This window comes from Camelus bactrianus, chromosome 14, assembly GCF_048773025.1.
Source record: "Camelus bactrianus isolate YW-2024 breed Bactrian camel chromosome 14, ASM4877302v1, whole genome shotgun sequence".
In the NCBI taxonomy this organism is placed as follows: Eukaryota; Metazoa; Chordata; class Mammalia; order Artiodactyla; family Camelidae; genus Camelus; species Camelus bactrianus.
In genome coordinates this window covers 36,215,139-36,229,797 of record NC_133552.1, presented here as the reverse complement: position 1 = coordinate 36,229,797, position 14,659 = coordinate 36,215,139, and positions in this window count along the sequence as shown.

The window sequence follows — 14,659 nt, the reverse complement described above, 5'->3', positions numbered from 1 at the left end:
AATATATATATATAAATAATAAATTTGCTCATTAACTTGTTCATTCATCAATCTTTTAGTCACATTTTCACTCATTCAACAAACGGTGTGACTATTTAGTAGCATTGGAAGACTGGAACACAATGATAAATACAGAGAAATACTGTTATGATGCTTAAAGTTAACAAAGAATCTAAATAAATGACTACAGATAAATCAAAGCTGTTAATTAACATAATATTAACTAATATAAAGAAAAATTAAAGATGAATTTAAGTGCATACAACAGAAATACTTATTCAGGATTTGAGAGTCAGATTAGATCTATTTGAAAAATGAAATGCTAAATGGAAAGAGCCAAGTGAAGAATAGAAGAGAGTTAATCCTTGGAAAGGGAAGGATGTATTTGCTTCAGTGTAATGACTACATTCTGTTCAAGAAACTAGAAGAAAAAGCAAAGTTCACTGTAAGTAGAACTGGTACATAAAGGGGAAAGTAACAGCAAGGGGGACAAAATGAGTCAGTTAGGGATAGAAACTGTCACAGAATAAACAAGTAGGGTTTGTGAATTAGCCTAATTACTATGGGAAATTATTTGAACCATAGAAAAATTGGAGTATTATGCTTATTGAAAAGTCACTCTACTCTATGGGTTTCGGGTTTCAGTGCAGAAGAGGAGAGACATATTAGAGGCTTGAAGTAATGCAAGATGATAGTGGTTACACTAGAATGATGGCAGGTGTTATGAAGTGTTCTCATAACACCTGTGAGTGTATGTTAGATGTTAGATGTCTACAAATTGGTGCTATTTTAAAGACCAAAGTAGGAAGGAAATGGATAGATAACATTATGTCAAAGATAATTCCTATCTTTTAGGAAGAATCAACCTATTAGATGAAATAAAACTTATTGAAATGGAGAACACAGGTAGACTAAATTACTTCACAAAATCGATGAAGGTCTGGGGATGGGAAGGTGGTAACATGTAAAGTGAATCAGGCATTCAGTTCTGGACATATTAGTTTAAATCTGGTGAAGAAATATATTTACATCCAGAATTATTAAGAATATAGTTGAATATATGGGTCCAGAGTTTTATAGATAAAAAATACAATTTAAGAGATAATACCAGTTGATTTTTAAAATATGCAACTAAAGTAATTCACTTAGAGACAGATGAGACATGAGAAAGCAAGAGTGTCAAAGACAGTCTTGAGAAATTATAGTAATGATACATCAAGTTGAATAGCTGTGAAAGAAAACTAGAAAAGACAACTAATCTGATGGAGATTAAGAAAAATACATTTCAAAGGAAATGTTTGTTCAATTGTGTTGAATTTTGCTAAGATGTCTAACTAATTAGTTAATATACAAAGGAATAATTTCAATATTAGGATGACTGATTCCTTTGTTTATATTCCAGACAAAGGCTTATGTAATTTGCCTGCATGTATCATGCCTAGAATGGAAACTAAGAAAGATTTGAAATATTAATGAGTTACATTGCATTAATAGATTTTAAGATAAAACCCATAGAGAAGAATAAAAGTACCTTTGTTTTCTTATGAAATGAAGTTGATCTATAGAATTAATTAAATTTAGGAATTGTTTATATTTAATTAGTCCTTACAAAGCATTGCAACATTGTTTGAACTTATGAAAAAATTATACAGAGGTCTGTCATCAATTCTATTAAGCAAGTAGAGTATAAAGTCTATTAGCTTTCGATGGTGATATTTAGAGGAAGCAAGTATGAAATCTAATACTTGTATTAAATGGTTGATAGAAGGTAAACTCCTGAAATCCTTAAATGTGTAGGAATTAGAGTTATATATATTAAGAATAAAATCTCAAATGACATTCAGAACAAAAAGAAATATTATTTTCTCCATAATCATCCCACCTTTTGCTTCAAATGCATTTATGTATAGTAGAAGTTACTTGAATCAAAGCGAAATTAATCCTTGTTTCACCTGTAGTTAAAAAAAAAATCTATGCGGCTTTCATAGATTTCAAAACTAGAGATTTATAAAATTCTGTTTCCTACCTACTCCATTAATGCAGGATTCCCTAGAAAAGCTCCAGTCTTACAAAAGCAGCTGCTCATACTTAGTGATAATCCTCTGTACTGTATTAGTTTTGCCTTTTGGGGTTGGAAATTGATTATCTGACCTTAACATAGTGAAGACTCTGCAGGTGTATTGCTTTCTACCTCAGACAGTCAGACAGTAAATTAGTTATGTAGACAGTGAAAAATAATTGAAAGTACAATAATACTTTAGTTTGGTTAGGGAAATTTGTAAAAATGAAAAAAATAGGCTTTCCTTATCTATTTTTATTTTTCATAACAAGTTAAAAATTAAAATGCTACTACCTTAAATCCTGAATTTTATGGTGAGATTTTTATAATTTTTGTAAGTACATTCATAAACTCTTTAGGAGAGAGAATTGATGGGGAAAGAAATAACACTGAATAGAGTTACATATCATGATGCCCATGATTCTATCCAAAAGAAGTGCTTTTCAGCTTGGATACTCATAGAGCATGACAATTTCCATTCATAATGTGCACAAAACAGATCAATCACAAATACAAAGAAATTAACATTTTCCCGTAATTATAATTGGTTAATGTTTTTCACCCATTTGTTACTAACTGAGAAATTAAAAATTAGTGTGAATGCCTTTCTGAATAACAAATCTTTTTATGTATGTGTAATTTTGATTTAATTATTTGTAAAACAGAATTTATATTGTTATCAAATATAGTAAATATTCAACCCTAGTTGACATATTATTTTGTTCCTTGTCCTTGCGGTAATTTCTCAGTGTCTCATAAAGTCTTATATCAAGTATAACATAGACTATATTGAGAAAAAATATGTTTTTCTTTCTCCTAAGTACCCAGTGTCCTACCATTTGGACAATGACTTTAAGATTTTTCCTGTATGAAAACAGAAATGCAGATGGAAAAATGAAAACTTCATGGAGTCAGTACTATGATTGTGAATTCTCAGGATATGTATAGAAAATAGACTCTATGTCTATTTTCCAAGACTATCCTATTATATTTATAGTACATAAATGAATTAACTTACATAAAAATATATTTATATTAAACATATGTAATGAATACAATTGTCCCTTGAACAACATGTGTTGTAACAGTGCCAGTCCACTTACACAAAGATTTTTTTTTCGATGGCTAATACAGAAGTACACAATCAGCCATTAGTTGAATCTGAAGATGCAGGATTGCAGACACAGAGGGTCAACCATAAAGCTAGACTTCAATTTTTGACTGCACAGGTGGTGGGGAGTGGAGTGTTGACACCCTAAGACCCTGTGTTGTCCAAGGGTCAACAATTTAATTAAACATTATGTATTAAATATATTAATATATAATAAAATAAATGTATAAAATAGATTATATATTAAATACATATATAATATAAATATATATATTTACTTAAACTGGTACAGTGCCAGTTTGTTTCAAAACTTTCTTTTGAAAATGTAACATTTTTCCTACATGTTTACCTTTCCTTTAAAATGTAAACTTCCAAACATCCTAGTTTGTTTTCTTTGTCTCCACTCCCTACCCATTGTGGGCCAGAAGCTCTACTTTCTCCATCTTGTAGCCATTAGAAGTAAATGTTCTGCTTTCAACAATACAAATCATGTCTCCAGTGATTGCTAACACCCTAGGTTAAGTAATTGCTTATTTTAAGTATCTAAGATAGATAGATAGATTCCTCTTACATTCTAATTTGTATAGATATTCACTAAAATCAAGTTTAGGCTAATTTTGGAGAAACTGATCTACTCATCTGGGGGCTACATGATCTACTAGTAATGTTTCCTTAAACCTTTGCAAGTCTTTTATAGCCAGTCATAAAGTGCATGTCGTCATGGGTTTAGGAGGGAAATACATTAATTATTAGAGTTGATTACAGAAAAAAAACACAGTTCTAGATGCCCAAAGTGTTGGTTAAAATTGTTGGGGCCCTGCAAGTTGTACATATATCTGCTAAAAGGCACACATTGACAGTGCCTCCAACATGGGCTCCCAGATGACTGGTAGGCTGAGGTTCCCAGTTCAACTGAATAATTAAGTCTAGTTCTTATTTTGGGTGGGATTACCTGAGGACAGTTACTCCAACCTGCCCAACTTGCCCACCCCAACAGCCAAATGGCATTCATTCAGTCCATGAATAGACTGAGAAAGAGCTAAGAGGACGGGAATGAAAAAGACATTCTAAAGTGTTGACAGGCATTTTGTGTGGAAAGTGTGGGATATAGGAGCCACCCCTGTTTGCCTTTGATTGACAGCTTCATACGTTAAGGAAAATGGTGATCAGACTGTGGCAGTTATTACCTGACTGCCCAAAGGATTGAACATTATGAATGTGCCCAGCGGTCTGAAGAAATTTTTCTAATGGGAAGTCCTCTGTATTTTATCAATGATCATCACCTACCTCTGCTGATAGAGGTTTGATAACAATGCAGTCAGGTCTCATGAAATTGAGGCTTCTGACCTGCCAACTAACAAGACATCACCTATGCAATGAGATCTTACCATACCAGATATAAAGGCACTCATGCTAAATCCTATCAAGCCACTTGGCAGGAGATTCCAAGGGAATTTGTCTCACCAACACTTCTGTTCGTGAAATTCTTCACTATCAAGACAGTATAACTCTGGTTCTCATGATACAGTGAAGTATCAGAATGCAACTCATTAATTTCTATTATGCACTCAAATAGAATCTACAACAGTTTATTAATTTGACTTAAAGGATTTCACACACAAGTCCATGTTAGTGTTCTTTCCCCATTGTGAAATGTACCTAAACCCCATACATTGAATTTGGGCATCCCTGCTTGTTGTTACAGGCAGAAATTCTAACTTTGGTGCCTGCAACTGAGACATCAATATTTCATTTCCTCTCCTTTCCAAAGTTACTCAGAATACACAGGAAGTTTTTTATGGTTTTGAGTCCTCATTGTGGACAATGTGTCTTTGACCTACCCCTAATCATCTTTCTCCTTAAAGCACGTAGAGAGTAGAGAGGGAGGAAGAGGTCAGGGGTACAGAGAAGAGTGGTCCCTTATGGGTAAACAAGATTTTTGACTTACAGTGGCATCCATTCCAACAGTCTGTCTACAAAGCCTAGCGAAGAAAAACTGTTTATGGGTTCAGTTTCAGTATCAAAAATTGTGGCCAAATGATGGATTAGAAGCAAATAGAAACTAAATCAATAACTGGCGTGGTCCACCCTTTTGGCTACTCACCTTCCACATATACTATTCTTCAAACCTAGCAAGACACAGCTATTCCTCTTTCAAGAATAATTTCACCTTTTCCCCAAAATAGGGAGGCAGAGCCTCAAAAGTAATTGTATCCATCTCCAATTATATTAATGACTCATTTTCTGTTCAAAATATTACTAAACAAAGATAACCAAATGTTCAATAGTACTTTGGCATAAATTTAGGAGTAATTAATAAGACTCAGTTGTGAACTTGCAATACACACACACACACACACACACATATATATATATACACACACACACACATATATAATACATATACATATGTATATATAATAAAAATAGGGAGAAGCACAGAGAAGAATAAAATTGTATTTATGTATACATGTATGTCTAACAAGTGTCAACTGAAATAAGTGCACAACTGAAAGGTTAAGAGTTATGTTATTTTTTAACATTTTTTATTGAGCTATAATCATTTTACAATGTTGTGTCAAATTCCAGTGTAGAGCACAATTATTCAGTTATGAGAGTTATGTTTTATTCAGTGGACAATTTTGAGGACTCAGCCCGGGATGACAGCCTCTCAGATCACTCTGAGGGACTGTTCCAAAGAGGTAGGGGAGGAGCTAGGATATATAGGAATTTTACAACAAAGACCAGGTAGTTGGAACTTTAAAAGTTTACTTGTTAACTAAAGAAAACCAGACATCTCAAGTTAAAGAATTGATTGCTTTTCTATGTATGGGAGGAAGCAAACATTTGGGCTTATCGAATTCATTCCTTTGACAAACACCTAGCTATCTAGGGCCAGTATCCTGTCCTTTCTTATTCTGAGTCCCCTCAGAGTGCAGCATCGTGAGTGGCTGCAGAGGCTGGGCTGAAGGCTTGTCTTCACTTGGGGGTGGAGGCAGCTGCTGATGACTTGATGGCTTCAGCGTTCTTTGTTTACCGATATGGTTTGCAGTATTTTTTGTTCACACAAGCAAAGAGAAAATACACAAGGCTACTAAAGTCATCATTGTAAGCCTAGAGTTGGTAGTCATGACTTCTTTCTCCTACCACCCATTCTACATTTTCCTTGACCTTAGTAACATTTTCAGATGGTCTGTGTTCCTTACTTTGTAGATTTACATAAATCTTCACTTTCCAATGGTCTGGCTTTTAAAATTTCTACCTTTTTTGGATAATAGTTTCCTATTAATTTTTACCACTGGGAATAAAAGTGCTAGAATCCCCTGTTCTCCAGACATATTGTTTTCCTGTCTTCATTGCATAGCAACAATCCAATTTCTCTGAGTAAGCAGAATCAATCATTCCAACCAATAGAGTAAGCCCTTTCTGACATTCTGATTTAGTGGCTTAAGAATCCAAAATGACTAGATGTTAGTCTCATCTTCCTATTCAATGGAACCATTGTTGTAAACATTACTGGAAGCATTACCCAAGTGAGAACTAATGCCTCCAAACCATTAGAGGTCAAAGTGGTTGGTATAGGAAGCAAATCCTTGTGAGTGGGCTATTAGGAATAACAGAGGGGTGAAACACACTTCCATCTCTTGATACCCAGATTCAGGTATTCTGGCAAACATGAGCTACTATCTATAGACTAAGGGAGAGCGATGAAGAAAGAAGACCCCTGCCCAAAGATGGAGATTCAAAATCTCTTTGAAGAGGGTTTGACAAACACAAAAACAAAAAACCCTACTGGTGTCAATGTAAGTTGCCTGAGAGTGCAGGCTGGGGCTATGTGGTAGGAGTCACCCAGACTTGCCACAAAGGATGAGCAGGGCATAGCAGATTTATAGAAGTGGTCACTGGTTTGGGGACAGTAGATGGAATGTACAGCCAGAGCTGCTGTGGAAGTAGCTGCTTGGTACGGAAACAGGTAAGTCAGGGCACACAGCCTGAGGGGGTCTATAGCAGCCTTTACTTAGCAGGGAAGTGGTTGTCTGAGTGATGGTGGCAACTTGCTCATAGAAATGGACCACTGAGCAGAAGAGTGAGGCCTGAGGTTGTAAGCAGAGATGATCTCTCTGTAGGGTCCTATGGGTAGGGAAGCAATGGTCTGAGAGCTTAGCTGAAAGCAGCCTTATATAAAAGCATCCTCTGGGTTTGGAGAGTCTGTGAGTTCCACTAATATTGTTGAGGAAATATAATTGAAAACAAATCTCCTGCCACCCCAGAAAACCTCTCCCAAAAGTAGAAGAGACATAAAAACATTTTTATTATTGAAAGAGCATTAAACCAGAATGTGATGTGCATTACAGGCAATCCCTAAAGAGATTGCAAAGATACTAAGAAATCTCACCCTTTTATGCAGCCAAGTGATGCATTGCATACATTTTTTCCAAAATAAACAATAACTCATCCTTGAGTAAGAGGACTCAACAGCACCATTTGTTACATATAGTTCATCCTAAATCACTTGGTAATTGGAGTAGCCTCTTGTTTTTCTAAATGTTTTTAAAAGAAAAAAAAAATCTTGTATTTTATAATGGCAGGGAGGTTAAGCCAGGAACAAACTGAAGGTCACATCCTCCCAGGAAACAGGGTTAGAGGTTATCTTGCTTGATGATCATGTTTTTGAAGGGGTGGCTCCCAGGCCTTGACTAGGTTCCCAGATTCCTGAGTTACTCATTTTCCATTCTAAAACATTCACATAAATTTTAAAGAAGCAAAGAAAGAACATACAAGTTTTCTAAAGTAAACACTCTAAGAAAAGGAAGGCAGGTGGAAGTCTCTTCCCTTATTTTTAATGGGGAAAATTAAGCCTCATTTTTAATTCGTATTTGCTCCTGCAATGTGAACATCAATGAACCTCAGAAATCATGTTCAGGAAAAGGGAAAAATGCAATAATGGAAGCAGGACCAGAAATGGGCAAGGAAGTGAAGTCCTACCTCTCTCTCCTTAAAATGTCACTCCAGTGCTTTCTCTTGCTGAACATTTTTGCTAGCTGTAAAGAAGAAAATTTTAGAGGCTATTGTTTCAGTATCACAAAACATGACAAGGAAGTGTAGGTTAGGAGCTGAAAGATAATAAATTGATACCTTGACCACATACTGTATAAACTTTTCTCTGCTTTTTATTTTTTAAATAATAATTTCCAAATATTACATTACAGAAGTGTACAGACATATAAACATTACTACTTTTCACAGCTGCAAAGTCTCCATTTCAGGGTGGTAATATAGTTTATTCAATGGATAACAAGTTGTATTCAGGATGCACTGTTTAGAATTGCAAACACTACGTCAACAGATATACTTGAACCTATGTATTTTTGGATTTTTGCCAGTGTATTTTAGGATCGATTTCTTGAAATGAGTTATCAGTGAAAAAAGGAAAATGCATATGTAATTTGCCAAATTCTCATATGGTTTTACATTTTGCTTTTCCAACAAAAAAAATATGACTTCCTGTTTCTCTTTAACCTTGGCAGCAAAATATTTTTGCAAACTTTTGATTGTTTGCCAATCTTACAGATAAGATATGATGTATAAGCAAAGCTTTAATTTGCTTTTGTAGCTGGTTATATCATTTAATTCTCTTTTAAGAAGAGTTTTTTTGTTTTCATTTATAGTAAGTAAAAGACAAATTTAGAAATTAAATTTGGATTGCCACTCTAAACAGTCTTCTTTTACCATCTAAACATATGTATCTTTTTAAAATATGGACTTAAGCACAAGGCATTTATTAATATGTTAAATATATTTCAAAAACAGTGTTCTCAGAAATATAGTTATTAAATAAAGAAACAATATAGAAACATTGTAACTAATATATTTAAGGAGGTTGGCAAAGTAAGCTGAGAATTCAATACAAATAGATAAATACTAGAAAAGTTGTATGAGTTGTACGAAAACAAAAAATATATCAGAATCTTGGGGAGAAAAAATGTAAAGTTCAAATGAAGTATCAGAGGAGGGAGAATAATGGTGCTGATTAGATCTATCTTATACATTATGGTCCTGCAGAAAGTAGGAGAATACAGGATACAAATTCTTCTTTCAAAAAGGATCTCTTTGCAATAAATTTCAGCAATTAAATTTATATTTAAGAATATGAGTTAGGGACAATTTTCATAAGGAGAAAAGAAAAAACAGCACAACAAAACTGTTCATTTTAAGCATGTCTATCTTATGCCAACCAACCACAGCTAAAATTTTGGACTAGATTTTTTTCATTGTTAATTGAACATAATTGGATTCTCTTTCTTCCACATTTTCACCCAAGCAATTCCTGTCTAAAACATACTAGGATATGTATGCTTCATTTAATTTTTAGAAATAACTGATTTTGACTGCAAATATCCACTGTACCATTATGATTGTAAACTCATTGATATCAAGTCAAATTCAGGTTTTATATTTGTTCACTTAATTATTAAACTATGTAAAATCCAGTTCTACTTTTATTTGGAGGGAATGTATGGTATTTATAAGAGTGAGTAGTGTGAGTTAGGGTAGGTGATGAGTAAGAGATGTGTGTATGGATGCAAAAAAAAAAAGAAAAGAAAATTTAGTAATAATTAACAGAAGCTATCATACTTTAGGTGGTTTTTCTCATTATTTTTTATGTGGGTATGACTCTTAGACAATATCTATGAAAGTATTGTATCTTTTCCAAATCACTCACCTGAGTCTCAACAGAATAAATTAAATTACACAAAGTATGAAAATGGTTTCCCTCATATTTATAAATAAACACATTTTAAATACATGTATGTGCCTTGGGTCATCATCTTTCTGATCAAATTTTGGAAAGAATTCCAAAATTTTCATTTGACTTACATACAAAATTTTTACAGTGAATTTCAGAAACATCAACTTACATATATGCAGAAAAAAAATCTTACCTGATTTGCTTATATGAAAAAAGTTGGAGTTTTATTTAAAACAAACAATGTAATCATCAGTGTAAGTTAATGGCTTTTTAAAAAGCATATGTAATCTTTGGCTTAAATTATACAAGAATAGAATATATGTCTAGGAAGGAAATAGCCGCATTATATGGCTTCATGGTTAGAATTTATCTAGAGATGATATGGAAAAGCCAACATGCAATCTCATTATGCTTTGCCATGCAAAGAGTTCATTACAATGTTAAACTGAGAAGATTAGGAGACGAAAATCCTTTTTGTGTGTGTGATATACTTACTCTAAATCAGATACAGATAAAAGTAGACAAGTCTCAAAGACTATGACCAGACTGTAAGTGTTCCCCAAAATTCACAAAAACACTGATGAAATGAATGAATTAAAAAAGATTTCTGTTTAAAAAATGGTAACTGAGAGGTTTATTATCATCTCAAATGATATTAGAAAATAAAATATATAATTTCTGCCCGATAAAAGCTTTTTTCTATTATGAAAAACAATATTAGATGGGGATAATCTTAGTGATAGATTGTGTTTAAATGTGACTGCATTGTCCAAACCATTTGCAATGTTTTTTTTTTTTCTTTTAACCAACAAGTAGATGGTCATTTGCTTGAGGTAGAGGATCCAAGGATCTGCAGGACACAGTTCCTGCTCCCAAGTGTACATTAACCTATTTCTATTGAAATAATTTCAGTACCTTTCTTTGGTAAGAAGATTTATTGTTTCTTTTTAAGAATACTCTTTCCCCAAGACCCCCCAATACACACACAAATCTTATACACACACACACAATGAGTTAATAACTGTTAACTTTTTTGATACCTAGCATATATTTTACCTGGACAGCATAAATTCAGATTGAATTTCAGTTGTAGAGTTTGTTTGATTTGTAAACATTTTTATTTTCCTTAGTTTTACCTTGTTCATTTTAAGAGTATGTCAAATTTCATATATATATAGATTTTGTCCACGTTCAAACTCTACAGGCATGGCTTAGACATACAAAATTCCTTTATCACTTTACAAATTCTGTTGTGTTTGTTTTTCTATTTGTAGTTTATCTGGGGAGATACAGATAACATTTATGATCTTTACTTGCTCATATGAGAATTGCTGCTGTTAAAATACCCTGAAAACAGCATTTCAAATTAAGCCAAAACTGATTTGCCCCATGCTGTTGTCCTCTTGTGTGAGACTTAAACAAGAAACAACTGTGAAATAAAAGCTACCAGTAATGCTCAGAAAACTGAAGTGAAACATAAAGAAACTCAACCATGACTGGATAGTACATTTTCTTTCCCCATGCTTCCACTAAATGAAAAGAAGATGATAATGTGTGACATAAAATTGCCAGAGATCACAAAATAGACAGATTTGAATTCTAAATATAGTAAGAATTTGTAAAATGGCTCATTTCTCTAGTATTTGGTTTCTATATAATTGAGCAATGATGCACTAATGACATGTTAAATGGTGATCCATTGAATGTGATATTCTTTAAAATTAAAAGAAACACTTCTGAAAAATTGAATTTGTTCAAGGTATGAGTATCAATATTAGAAGAATCATTTCATATTTTGCTTATTTCTATCAAAATTACTATATATTTATTGCTGGTTCAAGGACACTATCTTTTAGAACAAGTTTCCCAAATCTTTGATGGCTGTACAGACCATTTTCTTGACAAGTTTTGCTTTATTTTTTCAGATTTTAAAATACCAGACCCTAGGGTCATGTTAATGCAGCACCTGGTGGAGTAGAGAAAAACTGAACATAAATCAACTACACTTTAATTCAGAGTTCTCTTAAGTTATCAAAGCACAATGAAAATCATCAATTTACATAAAATCATTAGTTCCCTTTCCAACATTACCTTATTTAATAGAATCAAACAAAATTTGCAATTAAAATCATACCATCAGTGAAGGTGTCATTTGGAAGAGTGATTATTAGCTATTAGAAAGTGAAAAGATATATTTACTCTCATTTTTCATCTCCCATGTGGCCATTTTGGGGTGTGTGATAGTATTTGAAGCCATGTTTCAACTCAGAATTCATATATTAATCACTATGTGCTATAAAAGAAATTCAGAGTAGTTCTATAAAAACTGATTTACATTTAAATTTATATATAATACTCACTGTGTGATTTTTGTCTTGTGGAATCTTTAGGATATCTCATTCAAGTTGCTCATTCCTTAATGGGAAATGAAGCACACATACACCTCTCTTTGTACTATTAGCTTATTATTGTGTGAACAGTAAATTTTTAAACAAATGATCCCAATACCTAATATTTCAGTATACCATAGACTAAAAATAAATGGATTTTTTAAATTTGTTTTTTAAACATTTTCTAGCATGTGATTGATTTTGAAGTTAACTTTTTTTTTTAAACCATTAATGTAAATGTGACCCAAGAGCTATATTTCAAAGCTTGTTGGATGCCATTAAACTCTTTCATCAATTGCAGTTTGTATTCCAGTTGAGTCTCATGAAACTACTAAATTAGTTCTGTATCTTTAGAGAGGAGACACACCAAAAAACTTGCCTCAGATCTGACTGTTGGTAATTGACAAGTCAGGGTTATAAGTAGGCTAGTCTGGCTCCAAATGCTTTATTCTTTGCACTACTAGAGAATATTGATTATTTAAAGTTGGGTTTGGAATCCTTTATAACATTTAATCAATTAAATCTAAATTAGTGGGGCCATATTCAAAACATGTAACAGGAGGGGCATTTAGTGTAACTGAGGTAGAAGAGAGGGAGAACTTTGGCAAAGTTCATTAAATTTACAAATAGTTTCTCATAATCTTTAACTAGTCTTAAAATTTCCTTCTTGTTTATGTGTTTGGTTACCTTTTTATTCTTTTTTTTTTTAACATTTTTTATTGAGTTAGAGTCATTTTACAGTGTTGTGTCAAATTCCAGTGCAGAGCACAATTTTCCAGTTATACATGAACATACATATATTCATTGTCACATTTTTTTCACTGTGAGCTACCACAAGATCTTGCCTTTTTATTCTGATACTACAACAGGTATAGATTACCAGAGCAATGTTTCCAAACTGGCTGATAATTAAGTTAATAATTTTAATATAACTATGTGCTCATGTTTGTGCTAACCCATGTACTTTTTCCAAAGACAAGTAAAAATATTACTGTATTTTCAAGTTTGGAAACATTCAGAGAAGAAAAGTTTCCCATCTGTATTTTTATGGTGATATCAGTTGATCTACATTTGTTATCTAAAACAGATACGCACTATTGAGGACAGATTCAATAAAGGAAGAGTTAAGACATGAGAAATAAATGGAAGACATTGATTATCAATCATGGTGTTCTTTCCTACTAAGCCTAGACAAGACCTCAGAATTCTTCTCAATAAGTGCTCCAAGCAGCCACTACCAATTGATCATCGTTGGCATGTGAGTTGAAAACCTATTTACCATCCCTGCCCTCAATTCCATTTTCAACGCAGTTGCCAAACTTGTCTTTCTACTATTCCATCCCCCTACTAAAATCCTTCCTTGACTTGACATTGCCTTCAGGATGAAGTACAAACTCTTCAATGTATCATGGAATGCTAATACAGTTTCTGCCTATCTCTTCAGCCTCAGTGCCAATCCTACTTCCCCAAATACACTTCAACACAGAGACATGCACATACACTCACATACACACACACACACACACAGTCCAAAACGGAGACTCACACACACATGCCACCACATACTTTAATGTGCATTGACAGACATGCATGCACACTTACACATGTGCACTCAACTCAAATAATTATAATAATAATAATTATTATTATTATTATAATTATAATTTGCAAAACGTACAAATCTTTCAACAGTTGCCCACATTGTTGTCTCTGTCTTTTTCACTCTCCCACCACCTTCCCCACTTTTTGAATTGTAAACTCCCACTTAACCTTTCTGACAAATCTGTTTCATTATCTACCTCAGCTGAGTTAAGTGCTTTTTATCTTCTTTAAAATAAATAAATAAATAAATAAATAACAATCAGTGTGTACTACTGCCATAATATTGACCAGATTGCATTTTTAATATTGAATTAATTGTCTGACTCTCTCTATGGATTGAAAATACCTGAGATTAAATGTGGGAAAATTGATTTTTTGTTTTCTAGTGCACAGAATGTGTTTACTATATAGTAAACATTCAAAAATGATTTGTTTTATTGATTAAACATATATTTTGTTTCACTATATTATAATTAATACACTAATACACATTTACCACATAATATATGTTGGTTGTTGTTAAAGTGTTCTCCATGCATGACTCACTTAACCCTCAAAACAGCCTTTGACTTATGCACTACATTCCAATTTTAGAGATGAGAAACTGGGTGTCTTTATTCAATTTTCAAAAAAAAAAAAAAACTCTAGGATTAGAATGATTAAACAAATGATTTATCTAGAATTTACTTCCAGGGGAAACCAGTAGGAAGTGGAAGAAGCAGGTTGAGAAAGGTAAAGTAACCAAG